Source organism: Lithobates pipiens, unplaced genomic scaffold, assembly GCF_037356315.1.
Source record: "Lithobates pipiens isolate NorthernLeopardFrog02 unplaced genomic scaffold, aLitPip1_a1.2 Scaffold_30, whole genome shotgun sequence".
Classification (NCBI taxonomy): Eukaryota; Metazoa; Chordata; class Amphibia; order Anura; family Ranidae; genus Lithobates; species Lithobates pipiens.
The window spans coordinates 47,952,776-47,966,512 of NW_027507791.1; the positions used below are offsets into that span (position 1 = coordinate 47,952,776).

The 13,737-nt window shown below is 45.0% G+C and overlaps 1 protein-coding gene across 9 annotated transcripts in view; it reads left to right on the forward strand.

Annotated features, from left to right (window-relative positions):
• Window positions 1-13,737, forward strand: part of MEF2D (myocyte enhancer factor 2D) — a 290,869-nt gene that overhangs the window by 163,042 nt on the left and 114,090 nt on the right. The window lies entirely within an intron of this gene.

Here is a 13,737-nt window from a genome sequence, read left to right on the forward strand (position 1 = left end):
ATATAAAATTATATAATATATATACATTTTTTATATATAATTTATTATTATTCAGGATTTATATAGCGCCAACAGTTTGCACAGCGCTTAACAAAATAAAGGCAGATATTCGTTACATTACAATTTGTTACAAGAGGAATCAGAAGCCCCTGCTCATTAGTGCTTACAATCTAAAAAGGAAGGTTTCAATTGATACAAAAGGTAATAGCTGTGGGGGGGGGATGAGCTGATGGAGGAAGTAAAATGGTGTATTAGTTAGAAGCAGGATAGGCTTCTTTGAAGAGAAGGGTTTTCAGGGATCGTCTAAAGATGGATAGATTAGGGGACAGTCGGACAGATTGGGGTAGGGAGTTCCAAAGGATGGGAGAAGCTCTGGAGAAATCCTGGAGGCGAGCATGGGAGGAGGTGATAAGGGAGCTAGAGAGAGGTCTTGGGAGGACCAAAGAGAGCGGCTTGGTTGGTATTTTGGGATAAGTTAGTGATGAGTAGGTTAGTGATGTAGCTGGGGGTAGAGCTGTGGATGGCTTTGTAATTTATTGTTAGTACTTTGAATTTTATTTGTTGGGTGAGTGGAGCCAGTAGAGGGATTGGCAGAGAGGGGTGGAGAACACTGAATGATTGGTAAGGTGGTTGAGTTTTGCAGCGGTATTCATTATGGACTGAAGGGGGGATAGTTTATGTAAAGGTAATCCAATGAGGAGGGAGATGCAGTAGTCGAGGCGAGAGAGGACCAGGGAGTGAATTAGAAGCTTGGTGGTGTCGTTGGTTAAAAAGGGGCATATCCTGGAAATGTTGCGGGGGCTAAGCCGGCATGATTTGGAAAGGGATTGGATATGGGCCTCAAAGAACAGTTCAGAGTCTAAGGTTACCCCTAGAACCCTGGCATGTGGGGTCGACTGATAGATGTGCCATTGATCTTGACAGAGAAGCCAGGGGAAGGAGCACGTGGGGGGTGGGGGGGGGAGAAATATTAAGAGCTCAGTTTTAGATAGATTCAGTTTAAGGAAGTGGTTTGACATCTAGGCTGATATGTCTGTTAGTAAATTAGTGATGCGTGAGGAGACTGATGGGGTGAGCTGAGGGGCTAAGAGATAGATTTGGGTGTCATCAGCATATAAGTGGTAGTGGAAGCCATGGGAGGCTATCAGCTGACCCAGGGAGGACGTGTAGATCGAGAACAAAAGAGGTCCAATGACAGAACCTTGGGGGACCCCCGACGGTAAGGAGTTGGAGAGGAGGAAGTGGAGTTGTAAGTGACACTGAAGGTGCGATGAGATAGCGCAGCCATGGAGACCAAGCAAATTGAGTTTTTGGAGGAGGAAGGGGTGGTTAACTGTTTCAAAGGCAGCGGAAAGGTCCAAGAGTAAGAGTACGGGATAATGACCATTGGCTTTGGCTGTTAGTAAGTCGTTTGAGAGTTTTAGGAGGGCAGTTTCTGTGGAGTGTTGAGGGCGAAATCCAGACTGAAGGGGATCAAGAAGGTTATTCTCAATGAGAAGGTCGCTCAGTCGTTTGTAGATTAAACGTTCAAGGAGTTTGGAGGCAAAAGAGAGTAAAGAGATGAGTCTTAGGTTGTTAAGATTGGTGGTCTAGTGAGGCCTTTTTTGGTATGGGAGTGACTAGCGCATGTTTTAGAGGGTTGGGGAAGATGCCAGTAGGGAATGAGAGGTTGAAGATATGAGTTAGAGTGTAGGATAGAACCAGATGGTGACCATAGTATTTGAGAAGGAACAAGGGGCAGGAGGTTAGGTGGGCGTTGGAAAAAAGTTTAGTGACTTCCTCTATAGTAGCTGGGTTAAAAGAGGGAAGTATTGATTGTGCAGGAGGACAAGGAGTGTAAAGTGAGGGAGATATCTGTAGAGTGGAGATCTCGAGACGAATGGTCTCAATCTTATTTTTGAAGTGATAAGCAATCTCCTGGGCAGTAAATAAGTGGGTGGAGGTAATGGAGGACGAAGAAGAGCGGTAAAGGTAGAAAAGAGGTTACGGGGACTGCGTGAGAGGTTGTTAATGAGAGTGATAAAGTAGATTTTTTTTGGCAGTGTGGAGACAGGAATGGTATTTTTCGAGGGTAGATTTATATTGGCTGAAATCTTGCTGCAACTTAGTCTTACGCCACAGACGCTCAGGAACCTGACTCTGTTTTTTTGAGGCCTTTGGTATTGTCTGCCTCCCAGTGTTGTAGCGGTCGGGGCCCGATTCAGTGTGTAGTAAGGGGCGTGAATTTGGACTAGGATTTAGGATCTAGGATTTGGACTCGGAAACAGCGACATTTTCTTCCCTGCAGAGAAGGAGGGTCATTTTTTTGGCTGTCCACGTCACTGCCTGGCTAACACTGACACTTCCTGTTGGTTGCCCAGTGGCAAGGTGCTCTCGGGATCCAGAAGACTCTAGCGACATGCTAATGTTACGATTGACTGCAGGGCTGGATCACCAGTCGGCACACCCGGAAGTGTCGGTGATGGACACAGCCGATGGACTTACAATTATTAAAAAGCAGAGAGAAGCTTTGAGATTGCATAGGGTAAAGGTAGAAATACCTTAAAAAGTTCCAGAATTTGAAATTGATTTTGTAAAGTGCAGGAGGGCTGGCATTGGACATGGAGTTAATCGCGGTATTTCCTTTTAACTTTGATACCCAGCTGGAATAAGAATGTCTTGCACCATTGTCTGCTATCATCTGTGCTCAGGTTTACAAATGACTCAACTGGTTTCAGTATTCTATCATGAAATCATAAATCAGCCTTCTAATGAGCTCCAGAAAGGCAAACCATCATGGGAAAGCCCAGGAGGCCACGGGCCATTTTTATGCAGATTAGTGCATGTTAGTGAGTTGCCCACATTTCCAATCTGGAGGAGGTGTAAACACACGGAAGTAGTTTTGATTATTCCTGTGCCGCTCAGAGATGTGATGCAAGGCGCCATGTATGATCTCCGGAGTATTCCAAGGAGTGGTGCAGGAAGCTGCCCCCATTCCATATGTTATGGTGTCAATAAAGCTATATTTGTACCTACACGAGTTAGACTATCGTATATCTGCATTGAAGTCACTTGCTAAACATAAAGTGTCCTTTCAGCAGCGCCTATTTTAAGTTCTTATTGTTATTTTTACGGTTTATACACCTTTTGCTGTATCGTATTTTCAAGATTTGCAGGTTCCCCCTCTAGTGGCCATCTAAACTTTAGCCAGTCATCTTGGCTGATCCCTTTACATCTACCAAAAGTATATGTAGTTCGACGCAGACAGAATTGTGATCCTAGGCAGCACAGGCAGGTTCAAACTTGGGCATGGACATGTTCCCAGCCTGCTGATTGGCCATTTGCTCTGCTCTCACCACCTTGACATCAGATCCTGATTGGTTGCTAATTTGGCCTGTACAATAGTAGTAATAGTGATGTAGCAAAGCCATGCCCTCTTTCTGTGAAACTCTTCCCTCAGCTTGTACAAAAACTGTATCCCCACAGCATGCGCACTGGGCCGGTACGAGGGGTGGGCATGAGAGACAGCTGCCCTGGGCACTGTGATATTTTGTGAGGTTGAGAGGTGCCACAGGGAGATTGGGGGGGAAGGGATTGTATTGGGAGGGGGAATTTGGGTGTAGGCAGGGGGTACTCAAAAAGTAAAACAATTGAACTTCTATCACTGACCAACCTTGTATGCAGGGTACATGAGACCTTTGACCTGTAAGGACACAATCTGTATGGATGTATTGTCAGGAATATGGTGGCCATGTGTCCTAAGAGTGGGCTTGTGTTGGTGAACAGAGGCAGCGCCTGTCCTGGTGTATGCACATGTATCACTCAAACAATAAGCATTGACATATGAACAGCCATGTAGTTGGTCCACAAGGAGACAACGCTTCATAACTGGGATAGAAAAAAAAAATCACGCGAGAGGACAGAAGGATTTCGGCAGGGAGCTTTTCTTGTCCGAAAAAGCTGATGATTTCATTGAGTGAGCTGGTGGAAGATTTCTACGTTTCCCTCCAGGTTATTGGCATGGGTATATCACTTGGGTCCTCCACTAATCAGCCTTAGTACTAATTCCGACAAGCAAGTCTGAGACTTAACCAAGTTTTTTTAGTTTTTTCGTGTTAAGGATCTTTTTCAAGAATGCAAGTGGTTTCCATAGTAGGTGGTTAGGATTTAGAAACCCATGCCAGGCAAGGAAACCAAAAACTTTTGGGTGGCTTTGTGAAAATAGATGACCGGCTGAAGTTTCTTGAGAGAAAGTGGAAAAGCCCTTTAAGATTATGTGTAGGAGATCAACAGTGACCAAAACCAGGCATCTTGGTCAATTGCTAAGTGTCTTGGCAGGTGATGCATCATGGGAGATACAGTCCAGTGACAGTTAAAGTGTCGGGAAGATTAGTAATGGCTGTATTGCATCCCAAAGATAAGATCGGGGTATTTACTTCCAAATTATCAGTGACAACCATTTTAACAGACTGATAGTGGAACACTTGCCCATTGTCACATGACACAAGAAGCATATTGATTACCCGGTATTGAGGGGTTTCCCAGGACCTGTTCTGTCTAAATGTGTTCTATGTAGTAAAAAAGAGGAATGGCAAGAGCAAGTTGAGGAACATCGGGCGTGATAAAAAGTAAGCAACTGTAGTGCAGGGGTTTGTATCGTAGCTTTACGTGACCAGTTCTTGTGCCCATTTCTCTTCCTAAAGCGTAACTGCATGGAGTTTACAATTCCATGTAGCTAAAATACCTCTATCTCCTAAGATTTACACACTCCTGCTGTCAGAAAACAGAGCCAGGTTGGTGACCTGACTTGCAGTCTGCGACCTCCTGGCCCCAACAAGTGCTTGGAACGTGAAGGGGTAGCAACAGACTGACGATGTCATCTTTCTGTTCACTCCTCCTTATATCCTGTTCCTTGTTATCCTATTTGCCTGCCATAAAGCTTGATTAGAGCAGTGGTCTCCAAACTGGGCTGGATGTGGCCCTTAGGGCACCATTCTATCCATTGACATCAATGATGGGTCACCAGTCCATCCACTGACACTAGTGATGGGTTACCATTCCATCCACTGACGACATTGGGATGACACCAATGATGGTACACCATTCCATCCACTGACACCAATGATGGAGCACCATTCCTCCCACTGACACCAATGATGGAGCACCATTCCTCCCACTGACACCAATGATGGAGCACCATTCCTCCCACTGACACCAATGATGGAGCACCATTCCTCCCACTGACACCAATGATGGAGCACCATTCCTCCCACTGACACCAGTGATGGAGCACCATTCCTCCCACTGACACCAGTGATGGAGCACCATTCCTCCCACTGACACCAGTGATGGAGCACCATTCCTCCCACTGACACCAGTGATGGAGCACCATTCCTCCCACTGACACCAGTGATGGAGCACCATTCCTCCCACTGACACCAGTGATGGAGCACCATTCCTCCCACTGACACCAGTGATGGAGCACCATTCCTCCCACTGACACCAGTGATGGAGCACCATTCCTCCCACTGACACCAGTGATGGAGCACCATTCCTCCCACTGACACCAGTGATGGAGCACCATTCCTCCCACTGACACCAGTGATGGAGCACCATTCCTCCCACTGACACCAGTGATGGAGCACCATTCCTCCCACTGACACCAGTGATGGAGCACCATTCCTCCCACTGACACCAGTGATGGAGCACCATTCCTCCCACTGACACCAGTGATGGAGCACTATTGCTCCCACTGTTACAATGGGTCACCGTTCCTCCCATTAATACCAATGATGTGGCATTGTTCATTTTCATTGGCCATAGTCTGGCCCCCTTTTAAACCTAAAGGACCGTGAACTGGCCCTTTGCTTAGAAAGTTTGGAGACCATTGGTTTAAAGTACTACCTCAAACTCCCCCCCACAGTCTAAAATCTGCTGTTCAGTGGATTAAAAGGCTAAAACAAGTCAAACTCAAGTACTTGCACCGGTTGTATTTAAGATATTTAATTATTTGTTTGGTACTTCTTGTCTAACTTGCCAGCTTAACAAAATGGCCACCAAGCAGCCCCCAAAACATTATTAGCCGTTTTTAACCTTTTAAGAAAGAACTGATTGTAGGTGAAGGGGGCAGATCCGACTAAAACAAATCACTCCCTCTATTCTTATGTTGACCTCAGGCAGATTTAGACCCGTAACTGGGACTTGCAAAAGGTGAAAAATAATTAATGCCCTTGTAATGGCTGTATAGACAGGCCTGTGTTTATGTGCTTTAAAAGAATTGTGTGTTTCTTTAAACAACGTCCCTCAGAGATCGTGCTGGGCCTAGGCGTGGGACTGAATGGAGTTCTTGTTGTCTTCTAGAAGTTGAGGGACCTGTGGTCTCAGCTTGGTCGAGATTCCTGGAGATCTGGTCTGGATTAATAAAGCTGGTGTATAGCAACAGCCGAGCCCCCGAGTAAAATATTTTTTTTTTCAGCTCAGTGTCTGCTGGAGGCAATAAACAGCCTACAGTCCTTCTTAAGAGCCACAGAATTTCTTTCAGCTCTTTGTGACTGTTTTGAAGAGCACCGGTCTTGTATAGCCAAAGCAGCCATCCAGTCTGGTCCACCAAGAGCTAACAGCTTCGTTGTAAGCTGTGCCTTTCTCCTACACAACATTGGCATGGCTCAGGGAGGCATTGTAGGCAATAGTTTAAGCCAGTGGTCTCCAAACTGTGTCCCGTTGCGTGCCTTTATCCAGCCCTTGGGGCACTATTACCCCTGCTGCCAATAACAATGGGGCATACTTCCTGCCACCGACATAAACAGTGGGGCACCATGTCTCCCACTGACGCCAATGATGGGACACCATACCTCCCACTGATGCCAATGATGGGACACCATACCTCCCACTGATGCCAATGATGGGGAACTATTCCTCCCACTGATACCAGTGATGGGGCACTATTCCTCTCAAGGCACCAATGATGGGGCACTATTCCTCTCACTGACACCAATGATGGGAAACTATTCCCGCCCACTGACACCAATGATGGGGAACTATTCCCCCCACTGACACCAATGACGGGGAACTATTCCTCCCACTGATACCAATGATGGAGCACTATTCCTCCCACTGATACCAATTATTGAGCACTATACCTCCTACTGACACCAATGATGGGACACTATTCCTCTCACAGGAAGCAATGATGCGGCATTATTACTGACAACAGGATATTCCCACTGCCACAGTCCAGCCCCTCTAAAGACTGAAGATAGTAAACTGGTCCTTTGTTTCAGAAAGTTTGGAGGCCCCTGGTTTTGGCCGTCAGTAGACAGTGCTACTTATATTCAAATTATTAAAAAATGCCTAGATTTCCTATAGCTGGACCTGATCTGACCTGTAATACTAAAGCTAGCCATTTGGCTAGTGTAACAAAAGGCAGACTAAGACCGTTTGCTGGGGCAGGAGGCATTCAAGTTTACGTTAGAAAACCCCAGTTTATGCCCAGCATAGATCTGACTATTCCGGGAGGGGAAGAAAAATTGTACAAGTCCAGCAATCGAAACCATCTTTCCAAAATAGAGCCAGGGAGACGTATGAGTCATGAACTGGGTCAGGTCTTGTTGTGTTTCTTTTTTGCAGCTTTTCCATCAGAGTTGACTATTTTAAGCGTCATTTTCTGAGGATTGTGTTACCCGACTCCTGGGGCTGTGGTAGTTAGGAAGCAGTTTTCACAGGAAGACGTGCTTAGGATGCGGAGGTGTAAAGTTCACAGGATATTCAAAGAAGTCGTGCAATGTTCGGTAAAGCACAAGCAGAAATGTGGGTTTTGCTGTTCTTTTCTTCAGGATAAAGGACGGGGCTGATAGACGCTAGGACCAGCTGTACCTGTACAGGTCTTTTCTTACAGCTTTCCTCCACCTTTTTTTTTTACTCCAGAAGAACTTCCAAATTTCCAGTTCTCAGGGAACGCCCTGCTAAAATTATATAATCGGAGTCAGAGTGAAAAAAAATGTCTGTTGTATTGGTGGTCAGAATGTTCCCCCTACAATGGGGGCAGAAGGCCATCCTTACGAGGGGAATGTTCCCCTCGAAAAGGGGGGGGGGGGGGCAGAACGCCACCAGTACAGACAGCTAAAATAACCTTTGGTGTCATGCTGCTGCCTCTACCAAGTGGCATTGGGCCTGAGATTATGGAGGTACCAAGGTGGGAGGTCAGGCCACCACAGTTTAAAGAACCCTCTGGAGCAGGCTTTCTCAACCTTTTAACCCTAGAGGAACCCCAAAAATAATTTTCATGTCTCGAGGAACCCTTACTAAAACCAAATCATTAGGGCTTAATAGGAACAATGCTCCTTATATTAGTGGTCAATAGGAAGAATGCCCCCCTTAAAGTGGTGTTTAGAATGCCACCCTCACAGACCGATAAAAAGATATTTGGTGTCATGCTGCTGGCTTTGCTAAGTGGTGCGGAACCTTGAACTCTGAAGGCATCATCAAATAGGTGGTTCATCAGTCAAAGCTCAAGGAACCCCTAGAAACCTCTGAAGGAACCCCAGGGTTCCATGGAACCCTGGTTGAGAATGGCTGCTCTGGAGCAATCAAGGAACGATGTAAACTTGACACTTTAGCAGTCAGATACCTTAGGATAGCTTGCCATAAATGATACAAATTCCAAGGCCACTGTGCAACTCCTCCAGAAACCTCTGAAGGACCCAAGGAACAATGTAAGCTTGACACTTTTTAGCTGTCGGATATCTTAGGGAATCTTGCCATAAATGAAACAAATGCCATGGCCACTGTGTAACTCCTCCCAGAAACCTCTGGAGCAGTGATTCTCAAGTAGGGTTCCTCCAGAGGTTGCTAGGGGTTCCTTCGGCATTGGGCAATTTCTGCCTCTCAGATAAGTTCCCACTGACACCAATTTTCTTTTTAGCTATCTGTAAGGAGGTAATTCTTCCTGATGATCACAAGTGTAAGGACCATTCTTCCCACTGACCATCACACTAATGTATTATGAGTTGTAGAGTTCTAATTTTTAGCAGGGGTTCCTCGAGACTGGAGAACTAGTTCAAGGGTCCTTCTATGTTGAGAAAGGCTGCTCTGGAGGACCCAAAGAACAATGTAAACTTGACACTTTAGCAGTCAGATACCTTAGGATAGCTTGCCATAAATGATACAAATTCCATGGCCACTGTGCAACTCCTCCAGAAACCTCTGAAGGACCCAAGGAACAATGTAAACTTGACACTTTTTAGCTGTCGGATATCTTAGGGAATCTTGCCATAAATGAAACAAATGCCTTGGCCACCGTGCAACTCTGGCTGAATAGAAGACTTCATGTACACTACTGCTGGTAAAGGGACGTTTAGGAGCAGTTGAATGTGGGGGTTTTTCAGCTGCCCCTGAACTTTCCTCTGTTATCTTATCAGTACATGTACACAGGGTCGTGTTTAGTCGTTTCTAGGCATTTGAGTTTAGAAGCATTTTTTGGAAAGCGAAATAAATGCGTTCAGGGTGGATGTTCAGAGGCATTTGAAACGCCAAATGCCTGTAATAGCTTGTAAATGCGGTAACTTGCGTTTAGCCGCATTTTTCTTACAGGCCTTTTTTAATGGAGATACATTTTTGACAATTAAAAAAAAAAAAAAAAAAGCTTCTAAACTCAAACGTAAACGTGGCAAAATGGACATTTTTTAAAAGTTGGTTACTATCTGTCAAGTTAAATTGTTTAGGAGAGGTTTTAAAACGTCCCGTGTACATTAAGCTAAGAGTGATGCAGATTGGGGAATCCAGTACTGCACAAACAACAAAAAGGGCACCTAGGGTGCATTACCTCCAGCACTATTAAAGGATTAAAAAGTACAAATTATACTCACAAACTAAATAGGATTAGTAAGCGTATCAACATGACAGAATCCAGAAGTCAGCCTTCCAATATGACAGAATCCAGAAGTCCGCCTTCCAAACTGACTTATTATGTGGATGACAGATCAGCTGATGTGTTTCGGGGGACTGGCCGAAAAACACAATGGCTGTTGCTCTGAGGAAGGGGGCAAGCCCCCCGAAACCCATCAGCAGGTCTCATCATTCCATGAGGTTGAAAGGCTGACTTTTGGATTCTGTCATGTTGAAACACTGCTAATCGTATTTGGTTTGCTAGTATAATTTGTACTTTTTAATCCTTTAATAAAGTGCTGGAGGTAATGCACTCAGCATTTGTGGCCTTTTTATTCTTTGTTTGTGCTGTACTGGATTCCCCGATATGTGGAGGGCAGCATCGCCTTAATTTTCCACCCGGGTTACACAATGGCCAAGGCAGTCGCATCATTTATGGTAAGTTTACATTGTTCCTTGGTTCCTCCAGAGCAGGGGAGGGCAAACTGGGACCCTCCAGTTGTTGCAGAACTACAAGTCCCATCATGCTTCTGGGAGTAATTGTAACTATCAGCCTTGCAATGTCTCATGGGAAATGTAGTTTCACCACAGCTGGAGGACTACTGGTTGCCTACCCCTGCTCCATATCCTTCTAGGGGCTTCATTGAGTTGTGGTGGACTAACCTCCCACCTTGGTGCCTTCGTAATTCCAAGTCCAACTCCACTTGGCAGATGCAGCAGCATAACACCAATGATTATTTTATGTCTAAGGGTGGCATTTTGCCCCCTTTAGAGCAATGACTGTTGGTCTGGGGAAGGGGGCAAGTCCCCCGAAACCCGTCAGCTGGTCTGTCATCTGAATAATTCCATGAGGTTGGAAGGCTGACTTCTAGATTCTGTCACGTTGAAATGCTACTAATCCTATTTGCTTTGTGAGTATAATTTGTACTTTTTAAGCCAATAATAAAGTGCTGGAGGTAACGTACTAGGCGTTTTGCGCCATTTTCTTTTCTTCTTTGTTATTTGAACCTCCTGGTTAGGAATGGATGTTCTATTAGATGCAATTAAACGTTGTGCATACATTTTCACTACAAGCATCGAGGATGTTAGGAGTATTGATATTGAACAGTTTTCTCATTGAAAATTGTGAAGGCCCTTCCTGACACTTTTTAGGACATCATGGAAAAGGGGGTAAACCCTTTGGTTAATTTTTGTAATGCTGTCTGTATCTTGACCGGCGAGATTCACCCTGAAGACCTTTCTATTACTAGAGCAGAAAGTGAAGGTAAAATCCAAAATTTGACAAATTCTACCGAAACATGACCTTAGAGGGGAAAAAAAACCTTCCAAAACATGTGACTTACTACCGAAACATGACCAAAGATGAAATGAATCTCCCAATAGGAACACCTGTTTCGATTAATGATGTCAATGGTTTGATTTTGTCTGACTACTGAAAAGTTTTATTTTCTGGTCAGGACAGGAAGCGAGGGACAATCTAGGTAAGAATATAAATAGCAATAAAGATTGATCAGTTCCAACCATTTCCTCTAAGCCCTTGTACACACGGTCGGAGAATCCGTCGGAATGTGTCCTATCGGACCGTGTCGTCGGATAATCCGACTGTGTGTGGTATGCATCGGACTGATTCCGTCGGAATATCCGTCGGACCCAATTTTCCAACATGTTGGAAACATTTCCCGACCAACTGGGCTGATCAGACATACTCCGATCATGTGTAGAGAATTTTGATCGGACCAAGTGCCACGCATGCTCAGATCAAATTCCTACATCAAAGCTATTGGTTACTAGCCTGAATGTACTCCCATCGTAACGAAATTACGTCATCACGTTCTGAAAGATCGGATTTTTCGCCAACTTTGTCCGACCGTGTGTATACAACAGTTTCGGACAAGATCCGACGGACAAAATCCGACGGATTGGGTTGTGGAAATCTCCGACCGTGTGTACAGGGGCTAAAAAAAGCATTTGGCTTGATTTCTGCGGAACTTGGGTGAAAACCAGTAAAGCTGAGTTTCTACTGGTTGATACTGATTACAGATTTTTTTTCCACACATATGGCCTCTGAGATGTTTAAATAGATCTGTCCCTGGAAAATTCTGATCTGGAACACATGGAAGCAGTCGTGGCTCTTGGTGGGCCTGGGAACGCTCTGGAAACCCATCAGGAGTCTTGTTTGTCCATAACTGGTCACAGGAAGTTCTGGACTGGCCTACTACCCCTGGTGCACGCTAGTAAAGATAAGTGAGAGAAAAGATCCACCTTTTCTGAATACACTTGACCTGACGCTTAAAAATAAACCAGAGGTTTGACATTTATGAAGCAGCAGTGCTTTGGACAGTTGACCCTCATACTGGTTCTTCCTTCAGGGCTACCATTTTGATCCTTCTTGTAGGGCAGGACTCCTAAGTTGAATTCAAAGGCGTGGAGATGAAACGTTTGCTGGAATGGTACCAATGCTTTTCTTTTCTTTTTCTTTTTTTTTTAACACACAGGTAGCATTTTCCCCTCATAGCTAAAGATAGAACTGCAGGTTTTTAATTAGCAGATGGAGCAGCACAAGCATAATTAGATCCAGCGCCGTCGTGAACAGGTGTTAGTGTGAATTCCAGCACTTGCAAGAAGGGCAACGTGCTGATTCCACAGATACGCGGAAACGGCTCTGGCCCCCTTTGTTGCGGGCTGGACAGTTTGGCCACCATCCTAAGAGGAGGAGCTAAAGGACTTATTGAATGAGACCTAAAGCAATGCCCAAAGAATGAGGACCGCAATCAGAATTCAGCTTTTGGTGAATGGAGCTCAATACACGGCTCACATGTTCGCAATGTTGCTGTTTATTGCACTGCATTTTTATAATGGAGCGCCTGTAAAATCTACTCTTTAGTGTTGGATAGCGTAAAGAAGTGTTTTATCGAGTTTCTATTGTCCTCTCTGTGCTGGTGACATTTCTCAGTTCCTGTACTGGTGACCAGTGGTCCCTAGGATAGGAAATGAAGGATATCTTGTCAATTGGGACAACTGTAAAAACACTTAGTAAGCAGTGGCTTTATATAGGTCTTGAATCAGAGGCATAACTAGAACCTACAGGGCTCAGGTGCAAGAAACAATGAAGGCCCCCCGACTGCTGGGGCCCCTTTCCACCGGTTCCGGAGGCCCATTTTTATAAAGACCCTTTAAATCATAAAGTCTTAAGAAGGTAGCACAACTTTGGGGGGGTCGCAACAGACCCTTACGGTCCCGCAGCGGACCCCCTTCCTTCTGTCTTGCCCCCCCCCCCCCCCACACACAGTTGTGGAACACCAGGGCCCAGTCACAATTGCGACCTTTGTAGTTCTTCCACTATCTTAGATAGTCCAGCAGCAAGATCTACCATAATTTCCTGCTCTGTTCTTGTCAACCTCTGAGTTTTGGGTGTCCCAGCTCTCCTATTACATTCTCTATACTTTAAAATAAAAAAAAAAATCCACCAGGAATATTGGAGACAGCAGATGTGCCAATCTAGAAACTTGGCTATCCTGGAGAGATGGGAGAAATCATCAGAGGTTTACAATTTCACAATTGGAAATCAAAAGAATTCCCACCACTGCCGATTCCTTTCTTTTTCGTTATTCTTTAATCCGAAGGGAGCCATGCATTACCAACCACACCATTCACTGTGCCACCTTTAAAGTATTTTACCCTAGGAGGAGCTTGCCTACGTGATCAAGCAACTCCTGGGTGAAATGTGTTACAGGAGGAGCAGGGTGTGGTGGATGGCATTTTTTGTGTTGCACAGTTCCCTATTTAATAAAGTTTATGGAAAAGGCAAAGAAAGCTTTTGGCAGTGGCAGGGCTTTCTTCACTTTTGTTTTGTCTACTTGGAACTGGGACACGTTC